Here is a 25,217-nt window from a genome sequence, read left to right as displayed (position 1 = left end):
TAGGGGTTGAGGGAATTTGGGGTAAAGGGAAGTGACTGCTAAAAGTACAGTGTTTCTCTTTGAGGTGATGAAAATGTTCTAAAGTTGGTAGTAGTGGTGGTTGAACAACTCTGAATATACTGAAAACCATTGAATTAGATACTTTAAGTGGGCAAACTGTATGGCATACAAATTATATATCAATAAAGCTGTTACCAAAATAATAATAATAAACTTCACATGGATAAAATTTTCAAAAGAGAGAAAGACTGAGTCAGAGATCATACAAATACTACAAGAAAAAAGATTTTCTTGTTTAACGTGGTATATTGAAAGATTTTCTTGCTATGCCTCAAAAGTCCAGAAGAAGTAAAAGATTGATAAACGGGGACTTCATAAAAATAAAATTTTGCATGGCAAAAACCACCATGAGGAGAGTTGAAAAACAGCTGACAAACTAGGAGAAATTATTGTCAACGTATGCCACAGACAAAAGGCTAGTAAAGAACTCTTTTTTTTTTTTTAATTTATTTATTTGAGAGAGAAAATGCATGGGTGTTTATGGATTTGACAGGGGTAGGGGTGTGGGTGGGCAGAGGGAGAGAGAGTCTCAAGCAGGCTGAGCATGGAGTCTGATCTGGGGCTTGATCTCATGACCCTGAGATCACAGCCTGAGCAGAAACCAGGGTCTGACAAAACTGACTGCACCACCCAGGTTCCCCATGAACTCTTAATAATTAAAGGACAAAATAATTAAAGGACAAAAGAGAGAGAGACACACACACACAAAGGACCAAAGACATGATGGAAAAATGGGGAAAAGACATAAACAGACAACTCACAATGGAAATATGACCCTTAAATTTTTTTGAAAAGTTTAATCTCAGTTAAAATTAGAGAAATACAAATTAAAACAGCATTAACATAACATTTCTTATTTGTCAGATTGACAAAAATTAAAAAGAATGACAGCATATTCTCTTGTGAGACTCTTGGGGATAGTGGGAATGAGATACTTGGGATGAGGGGGAAGCAACACGTCTCCAACTATACTTTTCTTTGTAACTCTTGACTCTTAGAACTCTGGTGATATTTCACATGCCCTCCAAAAATAAATAAAAATCAACCCAAGGTGTGTGTTTGGGCAGACAGAGGGGTGTGGGTGGGGATTCCAAAATGCAATACAAATCCTAGCAAATTTCCTAACTATATAGCAAATGAACAACATAAGGACAGTGACTTGAGTGGAGAAGAAAAGAACTAAGTAACCTTGGAAAACGGTACTTTGATTATGTACTCTAAAGATAAAAATATATATATTTTGCTCTGTGTACTAAATGTGTTCTCACAGAGGTATTGGTAGGAGTTCTGAAACTATCTTTTGTGTATACTTAGTTTGAACAACTAAGTGAATATATCATAGATAACGAAGGTACGATTTCTCACTGCTGGATAAAGCACTTACAGACAGTGAAAGGAATACTCTAGAATGAACCCTGCTTTCTTTAACTGGAGTTGGTTGTATCATTCAGTCATGAACTCATGATTGAATACATATACAAATGTAGAAATACGGAAGTAAATATAGATGTATGAATGTGTATGTCCTAGCTCTCGAGAACTGAGACCCTAGTCACAATAAGCATATGAGTGCTCGGATCCTCTGTAAATACCATTTCCAGAGAAAAAGGAAACACGGATCCTTGGAGAAATGGTTTTGTCTGAGTCTGGGACCCAGAAAATACAAATGGGCCTGGAACATCACGTGGGTACCAGAAAATCATTTTTAAAATGAGGGGATTAGACTAAAATGCACAGAATAAAATACATATTCAGATATTCATACATATAAAACATAAAGAGGGAGAAGGGATAGTGCTTTCTTACAATGGAATTCCAATAAATATAGAGGAGAAGAAGAAAATGAAAATCATCCTTAGGCAAACAGCATTGTAATAATTATTGCATGCAAGAAGTATCAGTGGACGCTAAAATTAGCAAAATTATGATGAGAAACAAGATGTTTTCAAAGTCACAGAATGCTTCCCCACAAGATACTTATTAATTACAAAGGGGAAAATAGCAACTGTATAGGAAAACCGTGGCAGACACCACCTTAATCAAGAAATCAAAATAAAAATCAGTTTATAAGACAACATGGCAACATCACGTATACCCTGATATGGTGCACTGAGAAGGGTATAATTTCACTTCTGTGGTATTCTTGCCGAAAATGCATTATCTTAATTTAATCTAACTTTTAATGAGAAAATAAGGCAAACCCAAATTGATTTTCTATAAAATAACTGACCATTTTGTTCCAAGGGTGTAAAGGTCATGAAAGACAAAGTGAGGAACTGTCACAGATTTGGAGGGAGGGTAAGCAGATGTGACAACTAAATGCAATGTGAGATCCTGGATTGGATCCTGGATCAGGAAAAGGTATTAAAAGGCTGTTACTGATTGAGGAACTGGAGAATTCATTTGCTTCAAGAATTCAACTAAGGTCAGATTAGTTTATAGTGTTCTATAGATGTTAATTTTCTGACTTCGGTAATTTTACTATCATTATGTAACATGTTATCATTAGGAGAAGTTTATTGATGTATATACAGGTACTCTGCTATTTTTACAACTATCCTCCCAAGTCTAAAATTATTTCAGTTTTAAAAACATGTTTTTAAAAACATTTTAAAAAACAGGTAAGGGCTTGAGATAGAGGTACCTTCTACCTACCTGAACTCTTGTTACCTGAGCTCAGAAACCAGATACATTTTGATAAAACAGTAACCTTTGCTGTCAGAACTCTCACTATTTGAATTAAGGCTGAATAGATTCACAAAGTACGTGTATTTATTATTGAAACGTGGTCTAGAATTTTTTATTCCCCAGGGGTAAACCTTCAACTCCTTGCTTATTCTCTCTCTTTCTCTCTCTCTCTCTCAGAGAGTTCATCCATTTATTTGGCATCAGCTGTCACTCTTTCATTGAAAAGTCTGTTCATGTCACCAACCTGATTGTCTTCATTGTCTCCCTAATTAGTCACAGTAAAAGTTTTAGCTCTTAAACTTCACTCACAAGGCCTTGGCTGTTTTGCTCCGACTTACATCTTCACCGTCATTTTTAAAACACTTACCCTTCCTTGAGCTTGAAGTTCTTTCTTTGCTGAGCTACTCTCAGTTCACCAAATATACTCATCCTATACCTTTTGGTTCATGCTCATAGTTTCTTTTCCCCCAAATTCTTCACTGGCCCCTTAGATGCTTCCATAGCGTCATTTAGTTCCCCTATTGTAGCACACACCGCACTATTATAATAATGTTCGTATCTCTCACCAGAGTACCTGTGCTATAAAGAATAAATTGGAAAGGGACATGGCCATTTTAAAGCTAGAGAGAACAGTTAGAAGCTTCTTGGGGAGGGGCGCCTGAGTGGCGCAGTCGTGCTTCTGCCTTTGACTCAGGGCGTGATCCCCGCGTCAGGCTCCTCTGCTGAGAGCCTGCTTCTTCCTCTCCCATTCTCCCTGCTTGTGTTCCCTCTCTCCCTGGCTGTGTCTCTCTCTGTCAAATAAATAAATAAAATCTTTAAAAAAAAAAAAAAAAGCAGCAGCTTCTTGGGGAAATCAAGTAGGAAGGAAATAATGGTAATGCGATGAAATCCAAACTAGAAAGTAGATTCTAAGACTCTTAAGGGCAGGGCTGTCCTGTTTGCCATCCGCAACTGGGAAACACTCATGAATCCTGCCTTAAAGTCATGAATCCAGTTCCTGCCTGTAGAACATTTCACTTTACCTTTACCTGTCTCGACGCCTTACTTCTGTAATTCTCTGTGGAAGTCTATGAGACTGGCACTTTGGATAGCCCATTGGTTGTGAAATATTGATTCAGTTCATCTGACTAACGGGAGTATCTTACTACTCTAGTATCTTCTCTGTGTGCCATGTTGAGTTGAAGAGGATGATTGGGTTTATTTGCTCCCTTGCTAATTTGTTTACTTGATTTTGGTGGGGATGAGCTTGGGTAGATAAGAAATTAGTGATTCAGGGGCGCCTGGGTGGCACAGCGGTTAGGAGTCTGCCTTCGGCTCAGGGCGTGATCCCGGCGTTATGGGATCGAGCCCCACATCAGGCTCCTCTGCTATAAGCCTGCTTCTTCCTCTCCCACTCCCCCTGCTTGTGTTCCCTCTCTCGCTGGCTGTCTCTATCTCTGTCAAATAAATCAATAAAATCTTAAAAAAAAAAAAAAAAAGAAATTAGTGATTCAGCCCCATGCCAGTTTCCCATGCCAAATGTCCTACTTATTATAGTAGCATCAACATTCTTTCACTTAGCCAGTTTTTAAAGTGTTTGGGCGATCCTTGACCTAACCTTCTCTCTCATTTCATCAGTCGTCCATAACTTGGCAAGTTTTGCTTTGAAGTGTCTACGCTGCCTTCATTTTTCGTTCCTAAGTAGCACTCCATCTGCAACTGTAGTCATCTTATATCTAGATTATTATAAGAACCTCCCAGGTTACATTATTACTTTTTTGCCTCATTATCCTCAACTTAGATTCACAGTTATTTTGACTTTAAGCTTTGACATTGAATTATCTCAGTGAATTAAATTTTTCCACAGAATGGAATGTAGTAAATGAGATAATAGATGAGGGCTTTGTAAATATATATCCCTTAGCTCTTGATTTATTCCTTTTTAAAGATCTTTCCATTTTAAACTCTACTGTTTGGTTTTTAAGGTCTTTCATAATTGAGCCAATATTTGTTTAGCCTTAATTTCTACATACAAAGGGAATCATGTACTAATCAAGAGTTAAAGGCTGTAGAATTTAAATCCAGACTCAGATCTTGGGTCTGACACTGCACAAGACAGATCCCTTAATCTCTTTGTACCATTGACTTTCAACTTTAAAATAGGGATAATAATGTCTCCTTTAGGGTTATTGTCATGAGGTCTAATTAAATTAATATTTGCAAACTGCTTGCTACATAGTGTACTACATTTGCCACATTTTTCTGACATTGGTAGCAAATAAAAGTGTATTGACATTAATCTTAGGTGATCATTACTGAAACATTCAATACATGTTGCATATTTTTGTAATGTAACTGCTCATATGTATTAATTGGCAGGAAACACTTAAAACATGAAGTAGTTTCACTTCGAGGGAGGTAATATCAGGTTCAGCATGTGTCATCTACGTGGCATCTAAATGTAAGTAGTAAGTAATGCTACATGGCATCTAAATGTAAGTAAGAAGACAGCTGGAGACTCGTTAGTACAGGACACAGGAAAAGCAGTCAAGGAGTGAACTTCATGGTTCACAAGATGAAAGGAATCCATCCCGTGAGGGACATAATCCCTTCATGTTTATATTATCCACCTTTGTAATTTATCAAATCCACTGAGAGCAAACAAGACAACAGGTTAGGCCAGATTAATTTGGGGTCATTTGTAAGTAATGTGTGATAGAAACCTGTTATAGAATCTGATTAGTGGGACACCTGCACGGCTCAGTTAAGTATCTGACTCTTGGTTTCGGCTCAGGTCGTGATCTTGGGGTCCTGGGGTGGAGCCCCAAGTTGGGCTCTGCAGGGAGTCTGCTTGGGGGATCTCTCTCTCTCTCTCTCTCTGCCCTTCCCCCCACTTGTTCACACACTTGCTGTCTCTGAAATAAAAAAATCTGATTAGCTAGGTGATGCTACTGTCCACTTTACGGTAAGACATGCAGTCATCATGTCACGTCACTTCTTCGCTTTAGTTTCCAAACTATAAAATAAGGTGGGGACTAAATAACAGTATTCCTGAGGTCCATTGCAAATGTATAAAATTCTATTGGTTATTTTTCATAAATCAACGAAAGCATTTTACTAAAGATGTATAATATAAATAGAAGCATCTTGACCGAGCCAAGACTCAAGATTTTCATACTTTTATTGTTTATTGACAATTATTGGAAATAAGTGTTTCTATTAAGGGGGCTGTTCTGGCTGAAAAATAAAAATAGACCACAGGAAATGAATTTCTTCTTTTTATGTTGCTGTGATTTCATTTTCAGTAAAAGCAGAATCTTAAGGAAATGAGGAAATTTCCAGGGTTCAAATGTGTCTCTAGCACAGAATACCACTTGGCGAGACTAGCTTACTCAGTAGCACAAGGAGTGTGTTGGGGGGTGGAGGGAGGTGTAGAAACCCATATTCTTTGGCATAGAGAAGTGGAAAGAACCCTCCCTTAGCAGGATAATGTCTTCTGCATCTTATCTTTTAATATTCCAAAATGAAGTGTTTTTACTTCAAATTACAGAGTTTTCAAAATGAAAATATATTTGCTAACAAATTATTGCCTTATGATAGTCTCCCTGCCCCCTTTTATAACATTATAAAAAATAATAATTCTAATAAAAGTACTGTCACAGTTTAAAAGATATGTCACATTCCATAAATTAAAAAAGCTACAGTAAAATAAGACTTTAACTCAAAAAGAAAAAAGGGAGGAAGACTGCTAGAAAAGGTTATACAGAAAAGTTTAAAGATAATAGTATAATGAGTGCCTGAATTCCTTCTGGTTTTACCAGTTCTTAATATTTTGCCATATTTCCTTGTTCTGTCTCTTTGGCTAATGTATTTTTATCATGCCCCCAAATTTTAATATTGATAAAATTTCATCTCCTATACTAACCATACAATTGACACCCCCTCCCAGTTGTTTGTAAATATCCTTCATAGCTTTTTGAAAAATCTAGAATCCAGTCAAATATAACACTTCATATTTGTTGTCATATCTCTCTAGTCTTTCATAATTTTGCTTATTTTTTTTCATAATATTGATATATGAAGAGGTCAGGCTAGCCGTCTTGTAGAATGGTACACAGTATAAATTTAAATTTGATTGTTTCCTCACGACTAGATTCAGATGAAATATTTTCAGAAGAATATCACGAAGTTGTTATTTTTGTCCCCTACTACATTACATCAGGAGGCCTATAATGTTAGTCTGTCCTGTTATGGGTGATGTTAAATTTGGTCACTTGGTTAAGGTAGAGTCTGCAGGTTGTAAACATACTTTTTACTCTTTGTAATTAAAAGTTATCAGAAATGAAGTATATCTTGTTCAGTAACTGTCTTTCACCCAGTAGGTTGTGTCATGTAGTCCTGATCCTTGCCAGAATCTGTTATTACATTACTGGTTGCAAAATACTGATTTTCTACTTGTAAGAAAATGTTAACTTTCTAAGAAATTAGTTCCCATAAGATGTCTCTTGCTTATGGTAATCATTTGCTCTTTTTATTTAGAATGTCTTGGGAAATATCTGAGAGAACTAGGTTCAAATGTTGCTTTCACCTTTAAAGGTCAGGTACTTAAAAAGTCAAGTAAGAGCTAAGGCACCAAAAAGTTAAGAAAGTTTATCAGCAATGTCAGTAATTAGATTTAGACAATTAAGTTTCTGTTATTAGTCCCATAGTTGCCCTAGTTCCTATAATTCAGTTGGGAATTAGGTTTTTACCTTATAACTACAGTTAAACACTATGTTAATTGAGTGAGTGTGCTTCAGTTTTTGCAGAGGACATTACTGAGCATTCTAAGAAGTACAGTATGAAACTTGAGATGCAAGCAAAAAATGAAATTCTTTAATTCATCTTTCTTTTACTGAGAATTTGTTCTTGGAAGTTTTCCTTTGTTACCTGACCTTTTTGGCATGTTTTAAGCACATTTCCAAGACATCATAAGAAACCTTTCTAAATGTGTTTCACTATTTATTTGTATGGAACACTTACAGGGTGCAGACAAGCTGACTTATTAATTAATGATAATAGTATTCATTAACAGTAATTAATGGTATAGTATCCAAAAGGAATATTGAAGGTTCTGTGTCTTGTTGGCTAGTTGTAGATTGTTCCTAAATGAAAGGTTCATTATCCATGGAGTTCACTATTAATGTCTAAGTCCTTTCCCTTCAGAATCTACTTGACAGTAATATAACTACATTTTAAAATGTTTTTGGTTATGATTTTTCATTGATTCAAAATTCCTTGAATTTATAAGGCCTAAAAATTTCCAAAGCTCAAAGAGAAATGGAATCATGTGGAACTTTATCATCCAGGTATACAATTGGGTTTGTCCTGACCTTTCTGACTAGTAGAAATACTCATTTTAATTTTTGCCACAATGAAAGTGGTTTCCTTCATTATTCTGCATTTTAGTTTGTCCATCTGTTTCATAACAAAAGCTGCCTTGAATTTATGTTTCTCGTAAGTAACAGATTCTGAGAAAAAAAATCATTTGTACCCTTTGATAAAAGCAGTAACCATTTATGAAAAATTATGGAAAACTATTTATTGAATATTTGTTTTGGGATACTCAGGCTTGATTTTTACCTCTTAACACATATCTAGATACCAAAAAGTACAAGGCATGGTAAGGATTGTACACTGGGGAGGTAGGTATTTTGAGGAAATTTAAGTAAATTAATATGAGAAACCTCTCAGTCAAGAATCATTGATATTAGCCGCTGTTACCACCTTTGTTGTTTGTATAGTCAGGGAAGGTTTTGTGGATTTAAATCTATTAAGTCTATTAATAGGGCTGCAATAGAGCCTATTTTTGAGAAAGAAAAGTCAGTGTCTTTTATTTTGCTGTTCGCTAGCTGATACGTAGTATGCTGCTGATCCGTTAGGCTGTAGGGCGTATCAACTCTCAAGACTTAACCTTTTAGTGGCAGAGAAAAGTAGTATGTCTGGGTGGTAGGATACATTTTTCTTCCAGTAGTACAGGTAATGTGTAAGCCTTGTCTGGTTAGGATCCGTACAAGATTCCTGTATGCTTACAGAAAGTATAATCTTTGTTTCACAGAATGGGAAACAGGCATGTGCTTTACACAGCTATTACAGAAGTCAGTGCTTAGAATTTAAAAAACACACTTGTCTGCTAATTTGGTGTTTTACCCAAGAGACAGAATTGGTTGTCTGTTTTCTTCATTTTATTTTGTGTTCTGCTCCTAGTTATTGAATGTTTAATAAGTTGGGTTTTTGTTTTTGTTTTAATTTGATTTCCGTTGATTCCTTTTCTTGTAAGTCCACCACTTGAGCTCATCTAGACAACAAGCATCTGACACAAGGCGGAATTGTCCTCTGATCTCAGTTCTGTTGCTGTCTCCATCTGTTGGTGTGAACAAGTAATGCTCTTGCCAGAATAAGCGAGCTCATTTTAATTTTAGCAAAAACAAATTAACAAATAAGGAATTATGCTCTTTATTGCATTTTCTTCCTTTGTGACAATTAAGTCAGTTTGAAGATGCAAAACTATCATGGGATGTCAGCTTTCATAGGCAGATTGTTTTTCTGTAGACTTTTTGCTAATGATACTGAAAGTGTCAAAGAGAGTTATTAAAAAGCTGATATATTAATCATGCCTAGATTCGATACATTTTGTTTTGGGGAATTCCAGAGAAAGATAATTATCTCAACTTTTTTTTTTTTTTTTACCAGTGTGAGGTCAGGAATCAGTGTGCAAGAAAATTTAAGAGTGAGAAATCTCAAAAATCCTGACAGCCTTTGCACATTCACAGTTCCATGGGCTTTTGCATCATTGCTTCTGAATTGCTAATGAAGAGCTCAATATAGCTTCTGATGCATTTCAGATATTCTGGGTGGTGACTGGCTAGAGTGTTACTGACATCACAACATACAGCTGTTGACTTTCTATTGTCTCTGAGTCCTCGGCAAGTGCTTTAGAGTGCTCTAAAGCAGCGCTCTCCCAATGCCTGACTGATCAGCTGGCTGTGTGTGCGGTGAGCTCTGTAGAGGAGCAATGCAGAGCATCAGTTTACAGATACTATGGAAAGTACATCTTCATTCACTCTGTATGATGAAGCAAACACCAGTACAATGAAGGTATGTATGTATGTGACTCTTCGTTTATTTGCTAAATGTGTACAAACGGTAATGAAATATATGAAGAGTTATTCTTCATGTCACTTAGTACCATAATTTTGCTAGGGGCATGTGTGGTAAAATCCTTACCATGTCCAAAATGAGAGCATGTTTTAAAAATGGTTTTTGCTTATTTTTGCAAAGATATATTTGTTTAGGTTGATAGAATGAGTAGTAGGAGTCATTCACTTCTTAGCCGAGGACAAGTTTCTCCTCCCCACCCCAAAATTTGTGATAACTCTTTGTACTGTATTGATTGGACAGTGTACCTGTATACTCCTTGTTATTTGTATATAACAGAACAGATTGTCAGTTGGAGAAATAATTTTTCTTTCAGGTTCATCTTAAATAGACATGCTATATGGCTTGTTGAATCTTAAAAATTTCATTGTGGAACAAATGCAGTGTAGATGAGACTCTTTCGGAAATTAGGAAACCAAGAACCTTCACTTTCAAAGCTGATGTTAATTTTTTGTACCCTTTTTGGGGGGAAGAGGTAGAATAATTTTTAAAGCGCTTATAACAGAGCAATACTTAGATCTGTCATTGCTGTGATTAGCGTAATCATACCACATTGCAAAAGACCTAATGCTAATGAAACTGTAATATTTAAAAACTATCTTATTTCTAATCATACTGTCTAAAAATTTTGACATTTACCTTGATATTTTATAATTCTTCAAAACAGGAATCTCACCATATAGGTGAGATATACTGACATGACTAAAATATGTCCATTAGTGTGTAACTGGCTCGTTTGAAAGGTTTTTGAGAGGTTTGCTTCCTTTTCACCTAGAATTAGCCAAAATTATACCAGTATATGGAATTGCTGTGCTATTTTCAACCCCCCCCCCATATGAAAGTTATTTTGCTCTTGAGAAATAACTCATCTCTTTTAGAGGAAGCAGGAGGAAAATCACTAAATTGCCCATTATCAATGCTGAATATCATTACTTCTCTTTCTTTTGTTTCTTTCTCATTCCCAACTGTGTAAGTAATTAGGATCATGAAAATATTAATAGCTGTTAATAAAATTAGGGTCTTTTATCAGATCCATTATTTCAGCTTAATGCCAGGAGAATTTCATCAGTTCTCTTTTAAGCTTCAGGGTTTCTTTGAAGTTGTATGTTGAGAAGTAGAAAAGAAAAAAATTAAACAGCACGAACTCTGAATTCTTGCCTACAACTGCTTTCTTCCATCTTTTGTCACATTCTACTTTTTTTAATACCTTTCCTCTTTTTTATTCTTTTTTTTTCTTTAGGTTTCTGGTTACATCTCTACCTTCCCTTGCCCCACCCGTGTGTGTGTGTGTGTGTGTGTGAGAGAGAGAGAGAGAGAGAGAGACTTTCTGAGTGTCTCCTCTCTCCCTCTTTCCTTCCCCTAGCCCATTGGTCTTTTCCATTTTTGTCTCAGTCTTTCTCCCTTTCTGTCCATCTGTCTGGTGTTTCAGGGTCTCTCTCCTTGTCTTTCTTTCCTTTTCTGCTCATCTGACTCCCTCTTCCTGTTATCTCCCTCGCTGTTTTTCTCGGCCTATCCATTTTCTCCCTTTCTGTTGGTCTCTGTCTCTCTCTCTCCCTTTGTCTCTGGTTCTCAGTGTGCCCCTTCCTCCCTCTTTCTGTCTGTCCTCTCCCTGATCCCTTCCTTCTTCCTCACTTACCATCTTCTTACTCTTCTGTGCCTCACCTTCTCCCTACCTTTCTGACCCTATTTCTGTCTCTCCCAGTCTCCGTGACTGCCCTTCTCTTTTCTGCTTCCCTCCCTCCCTTTCTTGGCATTTTGCTCACTTTTTCACCCTACCCTCAGGTCTTTTTGTCTTTCCTGTCCAAGCTTTACTCACACACATACACTCTCCAATTTTCATTGTCATACAGTTTTTCATTTTTCATTGGAACCAGATCTGCACTTGATTTTAATTTTTTTTTTTTTTTTGGCTAATGAGTAGCAGTTACTAGTTGCATCTTAATTTATGTTAATTAAACTCTGTGCTTTCTAAAAGATATTAATGGGTAAATAATTAAATATATTTTAAATAAACAGATTTTACCCTTTGCTCAATTTCTTTGTTTTTAGAAACTTATGTTTCAGGCCTTACAGTGGATAGAAATGATCACATATTGAAATTATCATTTAAAATGTTTTGCCTTCCAAAGATACATGTTTACACTGTTAAAGGGGATTCTTTTCCTCTCAAATAATTTTTGTATTTTTCAAGATTTTTAGAAAGTAGTATTAAAATTACTTTTCAAGATAATTAAGACAATATCCTACCTCATAATTGTGTTCCAGGTTATGGTAAACTTGAATTTTTTTATACCTATATGGCTTTTTTTATACCATCTTGTATTTTCCAAATGTGTTACATTGGACATATGTTGGAATTTTTTTCTTTCATTTTTAACTTTTTACTTTGAAATAATTATAGATTTACAGGAAACAGCAAAAATAGTACACAGAGGTCCCATGTGTGTCTTTAAAGATTTTTAAGATTTTCTAAATGTTTTCCTCAAGATTTTGTATCTAGTGTCTCAGTTTTTTAAAATATTCTGAAGAACAAAAATTCACTTAGCATTTACCTGTTTACATAATCACAAACCTAGCAACTGTCATTATACTGTGTTTGCTTTGTTTTGTAAAGCAGATTGATACAGCAATGTGATGAAGGCAAGTATATCTTAAATAGCATCCTGGTTTCATGCTAACTAGCATAGAACTATCAGGGAAGAAAAATTCCCAGTTAAGAAGTTATATATGTTTAAAAAGCAAAGAAAGCTATGTAAGATGAAAATCTTTTCAGAGCAGATTTTATATCCCTCCTCTGAAATTATGTAGCACTTGTCATTTCTACCTTCTTTTGATTCCTGCCCTGCTTGTTATAGTTCGCTTCTCTGCTGTTAAATCAGACTCCTGGTCTTGTGGGGTGGGAATGAAATAGGACCGAAAAGTCATTGTCGCTCTAAACCTTCTCATCACACCTCTCTGGCTGACCAACCCTTATTCTGATTAATACAGGTTATCTTTAATAAAGTTAATACAGGACTTTTATTTTTTCAGACTAAGATCCTCTAAGCCATAGAGTTCCACCGATGTGCTTTAATAACTAGAGGGAAGCCTGAAGCCTGGTTAATGTCACTTGACCCAACCCCACATTCGTATTTGACCAGAGCAAGGTTCGGGGTGGGGGTGGGGGGAATGAAGGGAGGGCAAATGTGTGTATGTGTGTGTGTATGCACATATATATATGTTCTATATTTTATATACAACATGCATATAAGAATATTACATGTAAAATATAAAATACAAATTGCTAACTCGGACTCACGGATATGCTTCTGGAGAACCAAGAAACCCCGAAAAGCACATGCAAAAATGTCTCTGAACATACACAAATATGAGTGCTGTGTTTCTACAGAAAGGATCCTTGGATTTAATAAGACTCTCAAGAGGATCCTTTCATGGTCTAAAAATAATTAAGAATTACTGCTTTATGGTGTCAATAAATCATTACTCAATCTACTATGTGGATCTAACATTTTCTCTCTTTCCCTTTATTTTCAAATGCTTAGAAGGGTGTATGATTTCCTCCAACAACAGGCACTTCCACAAAAATCATATGTAGTTTTTTTCAAGTAGTTTGAACATACGCAATGACTCATTACCAAACACATCTGATGTCAGACTACAGTACGGGGATCACCAGAGAGATACGGCAGAATGTTTTGTTACCTCAGTACTTTCAAAGTTCTAGTTAAACCACAACTTCTTTTAATAGGTCGAAAATGAATGCCAAAGTAATTGAGGACTGCATGCCCCCATTGAGCTCCAATGAGACAATTGTAAAGAAAGCAAGAAATTTATTACATATTAATAACTACTAAAACAATTTGATGTGGTAGACATGGCTAGGAAATAATGAATGAAGTAATTAAAAAATCAGATAATGAATGAAGTAATTTAAAAATCCAGAAATATATTAGACTCTGAATTTATTTATTTTGTGCAAAGCCATAGGCAGTTGAAGCAATTAAATTGGACAGAACCTTAGGTGTTTCAAAGAGAAATTTTATCTGCTCATTGTACAAGTTCAGTGTATAGTGTGAATGCTAGAGACCACGAAGGTCTCAGCGGTGTTCACTCATGCCTAGTAGCAGCATCCTCAAACTATAAAAGTATTTGCACTTTGTTGTACACATCCTTTTGTGGAGTCTGAAGGTAGACGAGGGCAACTGAAAGACAACACCTGTTCTACCTCAAGCTGTTTTTAAGCTATTTTTACTGACCATGAAATGCTCTTTGACCGAAGGAAGAAATAAAACATTTTTGAGCTTTTTTTCCCTCTGAACATAATCCCTAGGTGTTTTCTTGAAAGAGGGTTGTGATCCTTTGTTGCAAAGAATGTAGTTGGCTGTTCAAGAAGTGAAGGGTGGCATGTTAGTAGTTATAAAACAGAATGTCTGCCAATTGTAACCTAAATTAAAATCCTATAAAGGAAACAGATTTTGTTGTAAGAAAGAAATGGGTTGTTAGGTCTACTGATTCAAATGCTAGAGAGAATATGAAGTTTCATATGTTGATGAAATATATTAAGCCATCAAAGAACCTTTGGGTGGATTAGATACATGTGCCAGAAGCCCAGCATGAGTTTTACTAAGACTCTTTGATGACAGAGCTTAATACTTCTAAGGCCTTCAAAGAATTTTCATTGTGATCCTTTGATAAGAATGAAATGCTAGTCATGGCTAAAAAGCACATGGAGGTAAATTCATTTAGTTATATTAGTTATACAGAGAAAAAAATACCAAGTGAAATAGAATTCTGAAGGAATGAAGAGAGCATCACATCACAGTCTAGCTAAAATAGCACAAAGTTATTTTATAAAGGTTTCTTATGGGATAGCCTAGCACTTGGCACAGTCTATGTAAAGTATATACCTTCTCACTGATGGCATTAGGAATGGCTGAATAAAGAAACTGGGATTATGCTCATGATGATGTTCGCTTTTATTTATGAGCGATAAACTACAGATATGCTATGAACCCAGCACAAAAGACATTAGTAAGGAATGTAACGAATGAGACTAGACAATGCAAAAGGTAGATAATTGCAGTGACTTCTTATACCAGCTAACCCAGAGTTGGGCTTAACTTCACAGGTTAAGGACACGGTACTCCCCTACAAATCTGCTCTCACTTCAGACACCAAGCCACTCTCACTTCTGACCAGCTGGCTATAAATATGAAGGTTCCTATTACCCTCTCAGAATTGATAATTCACTAGAACATCTTAAAGAATTGAGGAAAGTGCTATACGTAAAATTACAGTTTTATTAAAAACGATGCAATCAGCACCAAAGGAAAGACACGTAGGGCCAGATCTAGGAGGATCCCAAATGCAGAGCTTCCCTTGCCTTCTCTCTGTTGAGTTAGGATGCATTCATTATCTTCCCATTCAGTGGTATCTGACGATATGCAGATTATTGCCATCCATTGAATCTCACCCATGGTTTTTATTGGAGTTTTGTTACATGAAAGATTGAATCATTGCAGTGCAGTTGAACTCAAACTCCCACCCCACCCTTCCTTTCTAAGAGGTCTTGCTGATATCACATAGCTCAAAACCCCAACTTGCTAATTACCTGGTTAGTCTTTCTGGTGTGACCTGTCCCCATCCTGGATCATTCATTAGCACAAACTACTTAGGGGCCCACCATGAGTCACCTCATTAGGGTGAACTATCAGGATATACCATCAGTTAACAAAGACACTCCCATGGCAAGGATTTAGAAGCTACCTCCCAGGAACCAAAGACAAAGGCCAGCCAAATTCTTCATTATACAATATTTTATTCTCTATCAATATTTCTTAGTGTTCTGTATAAAGTAAATAATTCACTTTTGTGGTTCTCATTATTTAGAAGAGAAAACTTGAGGTCAAGACTGAATACATCGATATTTCTCCCTCCAGCCAGTTCCCTCTAACCAGTTCCATTGCTTAGAAGCATCTCTGAGTAGATAATACACTATTTAAAGAATGAACTATAATCATTTAAACTCAATATGGAATAAAAATCTATATTCTCTCTCCTTACATGCCCATTATCTTAAGTTCTCTCATCCTCATTATCTGTGCCCAGTTTCCAGGAATGTAAACCTTTAAATGTTCTTTGTTTATTTCCCAAAGCATGATCAGATGGTAAGACCAGTCTTTTTTCTCTTCGTAGTCTGTAAAAGAGATTTTATTATGTGCCAAGAGAGCTTATTAGAACTTGATATATTTCAATCCTACATTTAACACAAAAGTAGGGAACTCCCAGTTTAATCTCGGACTGTGATAGGTTTAGAATTAAGGCAAAATACATTTTATCCTCACTAGCACTGTATTAAGTGGTAGTTAATAAAGCCTTCAAGTATGAAGTTACATTAATGGCCCTCACTTTATTGCATTGTCTCTTGCCTTCATCTCCCAATATCTAAATGCCTTTAGAATCTCTCCAGGTTACCCCAGGATACTCCAAAGTATCTCCTGGGAGCTCCTGAACAGTTCTTTTATACTATTCCAATTTTATCTTTCTCTGGCATACTACCAGGTTTGGTAGTGCTTGCCATAAATTTGCTCATGTCTCTGCCCAAGGTTCCATCTCCTAGAGCATCCAACAGTAGTCTTCAGGTTACCATATTCCCTAGAGTCTTCTTTTCTGGGCTCCATCACCTGGGTACCATAAAGCTTTTTGTCTCCCACTTTGCTGCTTCTTTGGTTCACTAACATAAACATTCCTTTTAGCTTCTGCTTTGGCTCAAACTAGGACCCCTGCTAAATAAAGATACATGTAGAGTTCTTTTAGTACTCTAGCTTTCCTAATTCTAACTTTTTACCTTTTGATTTGGCTTACCTTTTGATTTGATTTCTTTCCAAGATTTTATTTATTTATTTGTTTGTTTGTTTATTTTAGAGAGAGAGCACTTGTGGGCTTGGGGGAGGGGCAGAGGAAGAGGGAGAGAAACAGACTCCCCCTTGAGCAGGAAGCCCAATGAAGGACTCAATCACACAACCCTTAGATCATGACCTGAGCCAAAATCAAGTCATACACTTATCCGACTAAGGACCCAGGCACCCCTGGCATTATTAGGCTTCTTAAGCATTGTACCACACAGTAATATAAAGTCAGATCTGGAATGGTTGTGGAAGGACATTTGGCCTGTTCTAATGCCAAATTGCCCCTGAACTATCTCATTTAAATCACTCCCATTACACTGACCTCAGTTACAGAATAGTAGAAACCCGAATTCTTGTAGTCTACAGACTTCTCCTGAAGAACTGTGCCTAAACGGTTCTGGATGTAGATGTCAGCTTTAATGAGCCTTTCCTTAGAGACTCACTCCAGGATTTATCCTCACCCACTGTTCTCCCCAATCCCTACAGCCATCCCAACTTCCTGACTTCCAGCAAGTAATGTTCTGGGTAAAATAGAAAAAGTATTTGTTAGGTAGGAATTCCCTCAGTTTTCTGCCACATTCCCTTCAGTTTCTGAGGGCAGTGAATACTTTTAAGGTATGTCTCTATTTGTGCTTCTGACCCCATTTTTTTGTTTCTTTCCACTTCAGATTTTCCTTCTTACTCTTACTTTTTTTCCTCTTAAGCCTCTCTCTCTCTCTCCTTTATCTTCTGGCTTCTCTTTGGCCTACACACTTTCCATCCTGAAGGACAGTCTTCCACTAACTTTGCATCTTCTGCTAACTTTGTTGCCAAATCAGTAGACTCTTTTTGTTCCTCCACCTCCCTACTCATCTCTTTAAGGGTTTGTTGTACCCTAGGGATTCTGTCCCAAGCCTACTTCTTGCTTTGCTTGGTGGCTCCTTATCAGTTTCATCTATGTTGATAATTCAAGGCTTCCATCTATACAATGATTCTACCCAAATAAATAGCATCAGCCCTGCCTTCTCTCCTTAGCTCCAGGTCATCCAGCATCCTGTTAGATTTCTCCACTAAATGTCCTGAAGGTACCTTAAACTTCCTGTGTTCATAACTGAAATCATTGTTCTGCACCAAATCCTTTTCCCACCTCAGATATTTCCTATGTTGTGGGTAGGAAGCACCACCTACACCTTCATTGTGTTGTGTCATAACTATTTCAGTTATCACGGCCCTGACCTTTTCCCTGACCACTCCTGTAACTAGCTGGCTTCCCCCAGGTCGTTACATCTCTTCATTTCTAGAGGCAGTATATATAGGTAGTGGCTAATAGCAAGCGCTCTGGAACCAGACTATCTGAATTCAAATTCTAACTCTGCCACTCAGTAGTCTTACAACCTTGGGCAAGCCGATTACTCTTTCTCTGCCTCACTTTCCTCGTTTGTAGAATTGGGATAAGAGTACCAACCTGATAGGGTTATTAGGAGGATTAAATTAATTAATACAGTGAAAGCTTTGGGAATAGTGCTTTGTGAATAATAGGTATTTCAGAGTTTGCTGTTAATATTATTGATTTTAAAGCATGTATCACAATCCGTAATTAACTTGTTGACTTTTTCCCTGCTGTAGAATGTAAGCTACTTGAGTAAAGAGGTCCTGTCTGCCTGTTTCACTGCTATAGCCTTAGCAGTCAGAGCAGTGCTTAGCCCATGGTACCTAACCAAAAGATTGGAATGAATGAACGAAATCTCTTTTTTCCTTTTCAGCCTTCGTCTCTCAGCCCTTTGCTAGGTTCTAGTCACTTTCCACCACAATTCTTGTAACATTTTAATTGCTAGAACAGAATCCATCTACAATTGTAACTGAAATAATTCTCCATGGCTTCTCTTAAAATATGTTCCTATTATTCAGGCTTTCTATCCCTCATGAGATCGAGTAAACTTCTAACCTTAACTTCAAATATATCTACCCTTTGATGCTATTTTCCTGTTGTTTTTAGAACATGTTTTAAAAAAACGTCAAGACCAAAAAAAGGAGCATTATAGCAAACATTCAGTACTTCTCAAAATTAACAATACTGACCTTTTGTTATATTTGCTACAGGTCATCTTTTTTTTTTTTAAGAAATAGAATAATAATAAAGACATGATTGAAGTCCTTTTCTGTCTCACCTGAAACTTTTTCCTTTCCCTCCCCAGAGAGAATTACGTGAAATAGATTTGTACCTTTATCATCAGTGCTTGTGTGGTTTTTTAATGTTTATGTAAGTTGCATGTATTGTAGAGATAATTCTGCTTTGCCACTAAACATTCTAACATTCTTTTGGAGACTTGTATTGATACAGCTTTAGTTCATTCATTTTAATTGTTTATCATACTGTACAGTTCTTATGCTTTAAAAAAAAATCAGTGCCTCTATTGCTAAACATTTGGTCTTCCCCACTCTTTGTTTTTAAATAAAACAGTTCATTGAATATTATTGTGCATGTCTGTTCATGCACGTATTTGTGTCTCTTCAGTGTGTAGATCTAGAAGTGCTGTGAACTCCCATTCCCCATACCATCACCACCTCTAGGTATCATCAGTATTTTTTTTTTTTTGTCTTCAACTCCAGCATATATACTCTCTTTCCATTTAATGGGCTTCTTTTTCCTATCGTCCCCATTTCTCCACTGAGAATGCAACATGTTCTTGTAACATCTTAGCTCTCTGTATCACTTCTTCTCTAAAAGTAATTTGTTTCATACTCTTGTCGACTAATAAATTATTTGCGTCCATTCCTCAACTTACCAAAAGTCTTTTGTCGTCTCTTTAAATATCATCTTTAAATTATTTTGTATATTTGATGATAAATGTCATTGCTAACCATCTCTCTCAGGTTTCACCAGCTCTATTAGGTCAAGGTAGTTCTTTCTCTTTTGCTGTTGTAAAACATAGCTAATACTTACTGCAACTGTGTTGCTTTCTGTGGTTCCTCAATATATTTCTGGTTGATAGTAATTGTTTATAAATCACATAGATATTTAGCATTTTGAAATATTGGTACTTCTATTCTTCTTCAAGTAACTGACTCTGAGAATATGAGTTTTCATTCTTTCTAAATACAGCATAACCCGTTTTCCTTGTCTTTCTCACCAGAGGCCCATGACCAGTTGGTTGTGTTGATTGCTAACCTTAGGAGAAGAAGCTGATGTGTGTTGGTCTTGTGCAACTTGGTTTATTTTATAAATGTGCCTGCCTGATTACATGGTTTACTCTGATGGAAGAAATAAGCACTGTGTTCAACTAATGAAATGACATTGAATAACCAGGTAGTTATAAGGGAAGAAAAATGCAGTGTGCTTTGCCAGATTCTGTTTCAGTTAACTTCGGTAATTGTTTTTTCCCTCAATATTCATGTGAAGAGTACTTAATTTTTACCTGTAGGAGCCAGATTTCTTCCTTGTAACAAAATTAATTGATTTTTTTGATGTTCTGTCAACCTAGAGCAAACTGATTTTCTTTGTGTGAAAGTAGACTATTTATTTTTGTAAATGCCTAACTTTTCGGGTCTTTTGTGCTGTAGAACCAAACATTAGACCCCAGGCATAATAAAGTGATCCTTTGAATTAGCAGTATTGTATTTTTGTTGCTGAAAATTCTGAAATTTTCACTACAGAAACTACATATTCATGGATTGCATATACTAGTCTGTCTTCAAATATTGATCCCAATTCTGTCTTGCTTTGTTTCTTTGAGGAAGGTACTTAAGTATTCATATTTATCATTTGTAAACTACTAGGCTTCACATTGCTCCTTAGCTACAAACTGAATCCTTATTGCCATCCAGGTTTACCTTGTTTGATACTGAAGATTACAAGAGATAGGGAGATTAAGAGAAACCAGATGATTACGTGGTTCTGATACTGCAGTAGTGATTAGCTTTACTGACCACTAATAAGAAGTTAATAGTGCTGTCTTGCTGTGCAGCGAAGAACAATACATAGCTCCTATCCATGTGAAAAGGCTAATTTACTTTTTGTAATGAACACAATGCTAAGGGAGTTAGTACCTGTTACAAGAACTCTTGAGGGGCACCTGGGTGGCTCAGTTAGTGTCTCCCTTTGGCTCAGGTCATGATCCCAGGGTTGTGGGATGAGCCCTGTGTTGTGCTTTCTGCTCAGCAGGGAGCCTTCTTCTCCCTCTCCCTGCCGCTCCCTCTGCTTGTGCTCTCACTCTTTGTCAAATAAATAAGTAAAATTGTTTTAAAAAGAACAACTATTGAAATAAAGGTATTCTCTAAATACATATTGCCCCTCCTCTTGGTACATAGGACTGATGATAGAGCATTGTGGGTAAGAGCCTGGAGCGGGACACTTGTCTGCCCTGTTGCATATCCTTGTCCCCACACTTACTAGCTGTGTGACCTTGGACAAATCACTTAATTTCTCTGTGCCTTAGTTGCCTAATCTGTAAAACAGGGGTGATAACAGGACCTACTTAGAATTGTTGTGAGCTCTAAATTTATTGATTATGAAAGGTAGTAGAATAATACCTGGCACATAGTAAGCTATATATTAGTATTAATTTTTGATGGTAATTATTTGTGTTTCTTTTGTAGATTGCCTAGTCCCCATTTCTCTCTTTTTTTCCCCTCTTGGTTTATAAAAGCTTCTTTACTTTAGATACTTTGACCCTTTCTCTTGGAAATAGATTTTATCATTTCCCGTTTAATCTGTTTGTTATACTTTGTGATACAGAAATATTAAAACCTTATTGTAACTTTTAGTAATGTTTCTTTGATAGCTTCTAGATTTTTATGTCATGCTTGGTAAGGGCTCTCCCTCCCAATAATTATAAAAATATTTCATATGTTTCCTTGTACTTTTATAGTTTATTTTTTTAAGTTATGATCTTTAATTTTACCTTTGGTTCCCTTTTGCTTATGGTGCCAGGTGGGTGCCAACATTTTTGTGCATGTGGTTCTGAAGATTTTATTAGATACATAGACATTTATCTTTTGTTGGCTACCTGGTAACACAGAAATTATATATAATCAAATCTCTGACATGTTCCTTACAAATAACGTGTTAGCAGTTGCAAAAGTGTTTATTCAAAGTTGAATATGAATTTTGAGCACATATATCCATCTCTTTTAGGTTGAAACAGATTGAGACAATTTTTAAATATCAATAATAGTAGGTACTCACATAGATGCACTTAATAAATACCAACATTGCTAACTTTCTCTTAAGTTGCCTTTCTGTTGTAGAAAGTTAACAAATTTATATACATTTTTAAATAACTTTCACTTACTTTATAACAATTTATTACATTAGGGTGGTGCATTTAATTGACTCCTAATTGTTATGGCAGAGACACCATATGGCATCCCTATCTCGTAGCTTCCTATACTTGACTCCCCACATGCCCATAAAGCCTTAAGTAACTCTAGAAGTGTAGGCATTATGCCAAGATAAAAAGGGTTTTGTTTTAGTGAGAACCAGATAGCGAATTATCTCTTTTATTTGAAGATGTGAAGAAGAAAAACATTTTTATTTAAAACATTCAGTCTTGGGGCACCTGGGTGGCTCAGTTGGTTAAGCGTCAGACTCTTGGTTTTGGCTCAGGTTGTGATCTCTCATGGATCAGAGGATGGATCCCTGCATGGGGGCTCCTTGCTCAGCAGAGAGTCTGCCTGAAGATTCTCTCCCTCTGCCCCTACTCCCACTCACTCTCTCTCCCTCTCAAATGAATAAATAAATCTAAAAAAAAAAAAAAATTCAGTCTTCTCAATAAGTTTGTGAGCTAAATGTCCCATTTCCTACTTTATAGCTCAGAAAATTATGGCTCAGAAAGATTAAGTGATTTCCAAAATCATAACTGGCAGAGCTGGGTTTTAACTCTGGTATTATGCTAATGCACTTGATCATTATCTCCTTCCCAGGAAAAAATAACTGGTCATTTTGGTTTAGAATCATTTATTTATTTAGTCAAGTGGTGTGGGATATTGACAAGTACTGGTTATCACATTGGTTGTGTGACTTTGGACAGGTCATTTGACTTCTGGGTGCTAATAGCTTGCATGGTAAATTAGAGGATTCGACTGGGTGGTTCCTAAGGTTCATTGGGGTTCCTCAGAACTGAGTGTTTGCCTCTTTACATTCTACCTCATCCTCATTACCCCTTGCAGCTATTGCCTTTTTTTAATTCTTTTTTTTTTTTTTTAAGATTTATTTATTTTAGAGAGAGAGCACGGTGCAGGGGAGGGGGAAGGGGCAGAGGGAGAGGGAGAGAAAGAATCTCAAGCAGGCTCCACTCTCAGCATGGAGCCCAACATGGAGCTTGATCTCACAAGCTGGAGATCATGACCCCAGCCAAAACCAAGAGTCAGACACTTAACTGACTGAGCCATCTGGGCACCCCTTTTTTTCTTACACGTATTGTAGCCTTGCTTCGCAATTTCAAACTTAAAGGATTCCTGATTGAATCACGAATCACTTTCCAAAAAAAAAAAAAAAAAAGAACACATAATAATTTGGCTGCTTAGTGGGTGCTGCCATCTTGTGTCTACCATTTTATGAGAGAAAAAGTTAAAAATTAGAAAAATTATATTGAAGTATTTTTTGTTTTTGTTTTTTGTGAAAATTAAAAGAAACAGTTATGTGATTGAGTGGCCTAGCAACCTCGGTGAAATAGAAAGGACAATGTCAGAAAACAACTTGGACACTTGTTTACAATCCCTCCTTTCTGTTATCTGTTAGTGAAATTTAGATGTGAAAACTGATGTGAATCTATATGAGGGTTCTAAATTATTATATTTCAAAATAGTTTTTGAAGTGCTAGTATAAAATGTGAAAGGTTCTGTGATGCATGGTTGGCAATATTATTATCTCTTGGTACTTACACCTTCCTACATTCAGTTGTTTTACCTTAAAACTGTACTGTTTTGTTTATTGATAACAGCACCGTCAAAGGAAAATGGAAAAGCTATGTAGGATTTTTAGAGCTGTTTACTTGCTATAATATATTCATTTGCACCAGAGAAACATAAAATGAAACTGACTTTAAAAACAGATGACACTGAAAGAATTTTGGCATTTCAGATGTCCTTAAAAATAGTCGTTCTACCCTTTATAGACATTTGCTTTTAACAGACCAATGTGGGTTTCTTTGAAAATGTTAAATGACTTATTACAGCCTTTTGTTCTTTTGTACTCTTAAAAATCTAGAGTGTGATCATTATTCAAAATTAAAGTCTTCCCTTAAGTCCTTAGAATTGTAGCTCTGGGAGCAAACTCTTCTTGGAGTTAAGCATTCTTTGTCACAATCTTAGGCAAACCTTTTTTTCCTTTATCTATAGACTAAACAGTTATCTCCCTTACAACACAGACCACATACCAAATTCTTATTATATATTAGTTCCCTTGCTTTCTTCTCCCCTCTGCTTTTACTGCTAAATTCTCTAGGTGCCCTGAGTGACTTGAGGCTCTAATACATGTCGTAACTAAGTATTCTGACTCTGTCTTAGGACAAGAAAATAGTAAATTCACCAACAGTAGCATTTTAATATCTGAGTTACTGTATAGTATTCCATTTCTCTTGGCTATTTTGTTAAAATGTTTCCTTTTGTTTTAATTTTAGGCCACTGAAAGGTATGATATATTTGATCCACAACAGTCCATTTCAGCCCAGGAATCTACAGTGGTGACAAGGACATGGGACTCCTCCTACCAGATTACAGATGGTTCAGTACACTTGACATCCTGGCTGACAACTGTGAAAAAGAACCTTGGATTACTTTATTTTATTTTTGTGGGACACCGCAATCCCAGTTCCATAGGATACATCAGGTAACCTGTCCTAACACTTGAGAAAAACATCCCTTTTTCTCAAAGTCTTACATATGAAAAGCAAGGAACCAGAGTATTTTAAGAAATGCCCTACCTCTTAATAACCTTATTGTTTTGAGAATGAGACAATTAACTCTGGTATGGAATATAATTAAGGAAGACTTTTAAATTCAGTTTAGTTTACCTGTGACTTTAGAATCTATTTCTCCCTCTTTTTTTGTTTTTTAACCTTTTCAGATTGTTTATGGATTTCTGAAATTTGTGTTTAGATATTTTTTGTTGGTTTAGATATTTAATTGTAATTATGTTAAGTGATATATTGTGGCATTCTTTTCACGTTATATACGTGTATCAATTATGTCATGCACCTTGAACTTACACATTGTTATATGTCAATTATATCTCAAGCTAGAAAAAAATATAAGTTGTTGACATCAAGTTCTCCTCTTCAACGTCACAATTATCACAGGATCTAAATTGACACCTGTCCCTCGTACATTTCTATTTGATATCCAGTATAAGATCCCCAGTGTTTTCTTAACCTCACTAAGGATATGAAGTATATTGGCATCCTATGG

At 36.2% G+C, this 25,217-nt stretch overlaps 1 protein-coding gene across 2 annotated transcripts in view; it reads left to right on the top strand.

The window, feature by feature from the left end:
- Positions 1-25,217, top strand: part of R3HDM1 (R3H domain containing 1) — a 195,610-nt gene that overhangs the window by 42,417 nt on the left and 127,976 nt on the right. Inside the window, exons 2-3 of one of the 2 annotated variants that reach the window (XM_040645475.1) lie at positions 9,612-9,864; positions 24,431-24,639. The gene's annotated coding sequence lies outside the window, so the exon portion shown is untranslated. The remainder of the gene's footprint in view (positions 1-9,611; positions 9,865-24,430; positions 24,640-25,217) is intronic. The other variant, XM_040645483.1, reaches the window with a different exon arrangement.

This window comes from Ursus maritimus, unplaced genomic scaffold (assembly GCF_017311325.1).
Source record: "Ursus maritimus isolate PB19 unplaced genomic scaffold, ASM1731132v1 scaffold_1, whole genome shotgun sequence".
Classification (NCBI taxonomy): Eukaryota; Metazoa; Chordata; class Mammalia; order Carnivora; family Ursidae; genus Ursus; species Ursus maritimus.
The sequence above is the reverse complement of the archived record's forward strand: the minus strand, read 5'-3'. Positions and strand labels throughout refer to the sequence as shown.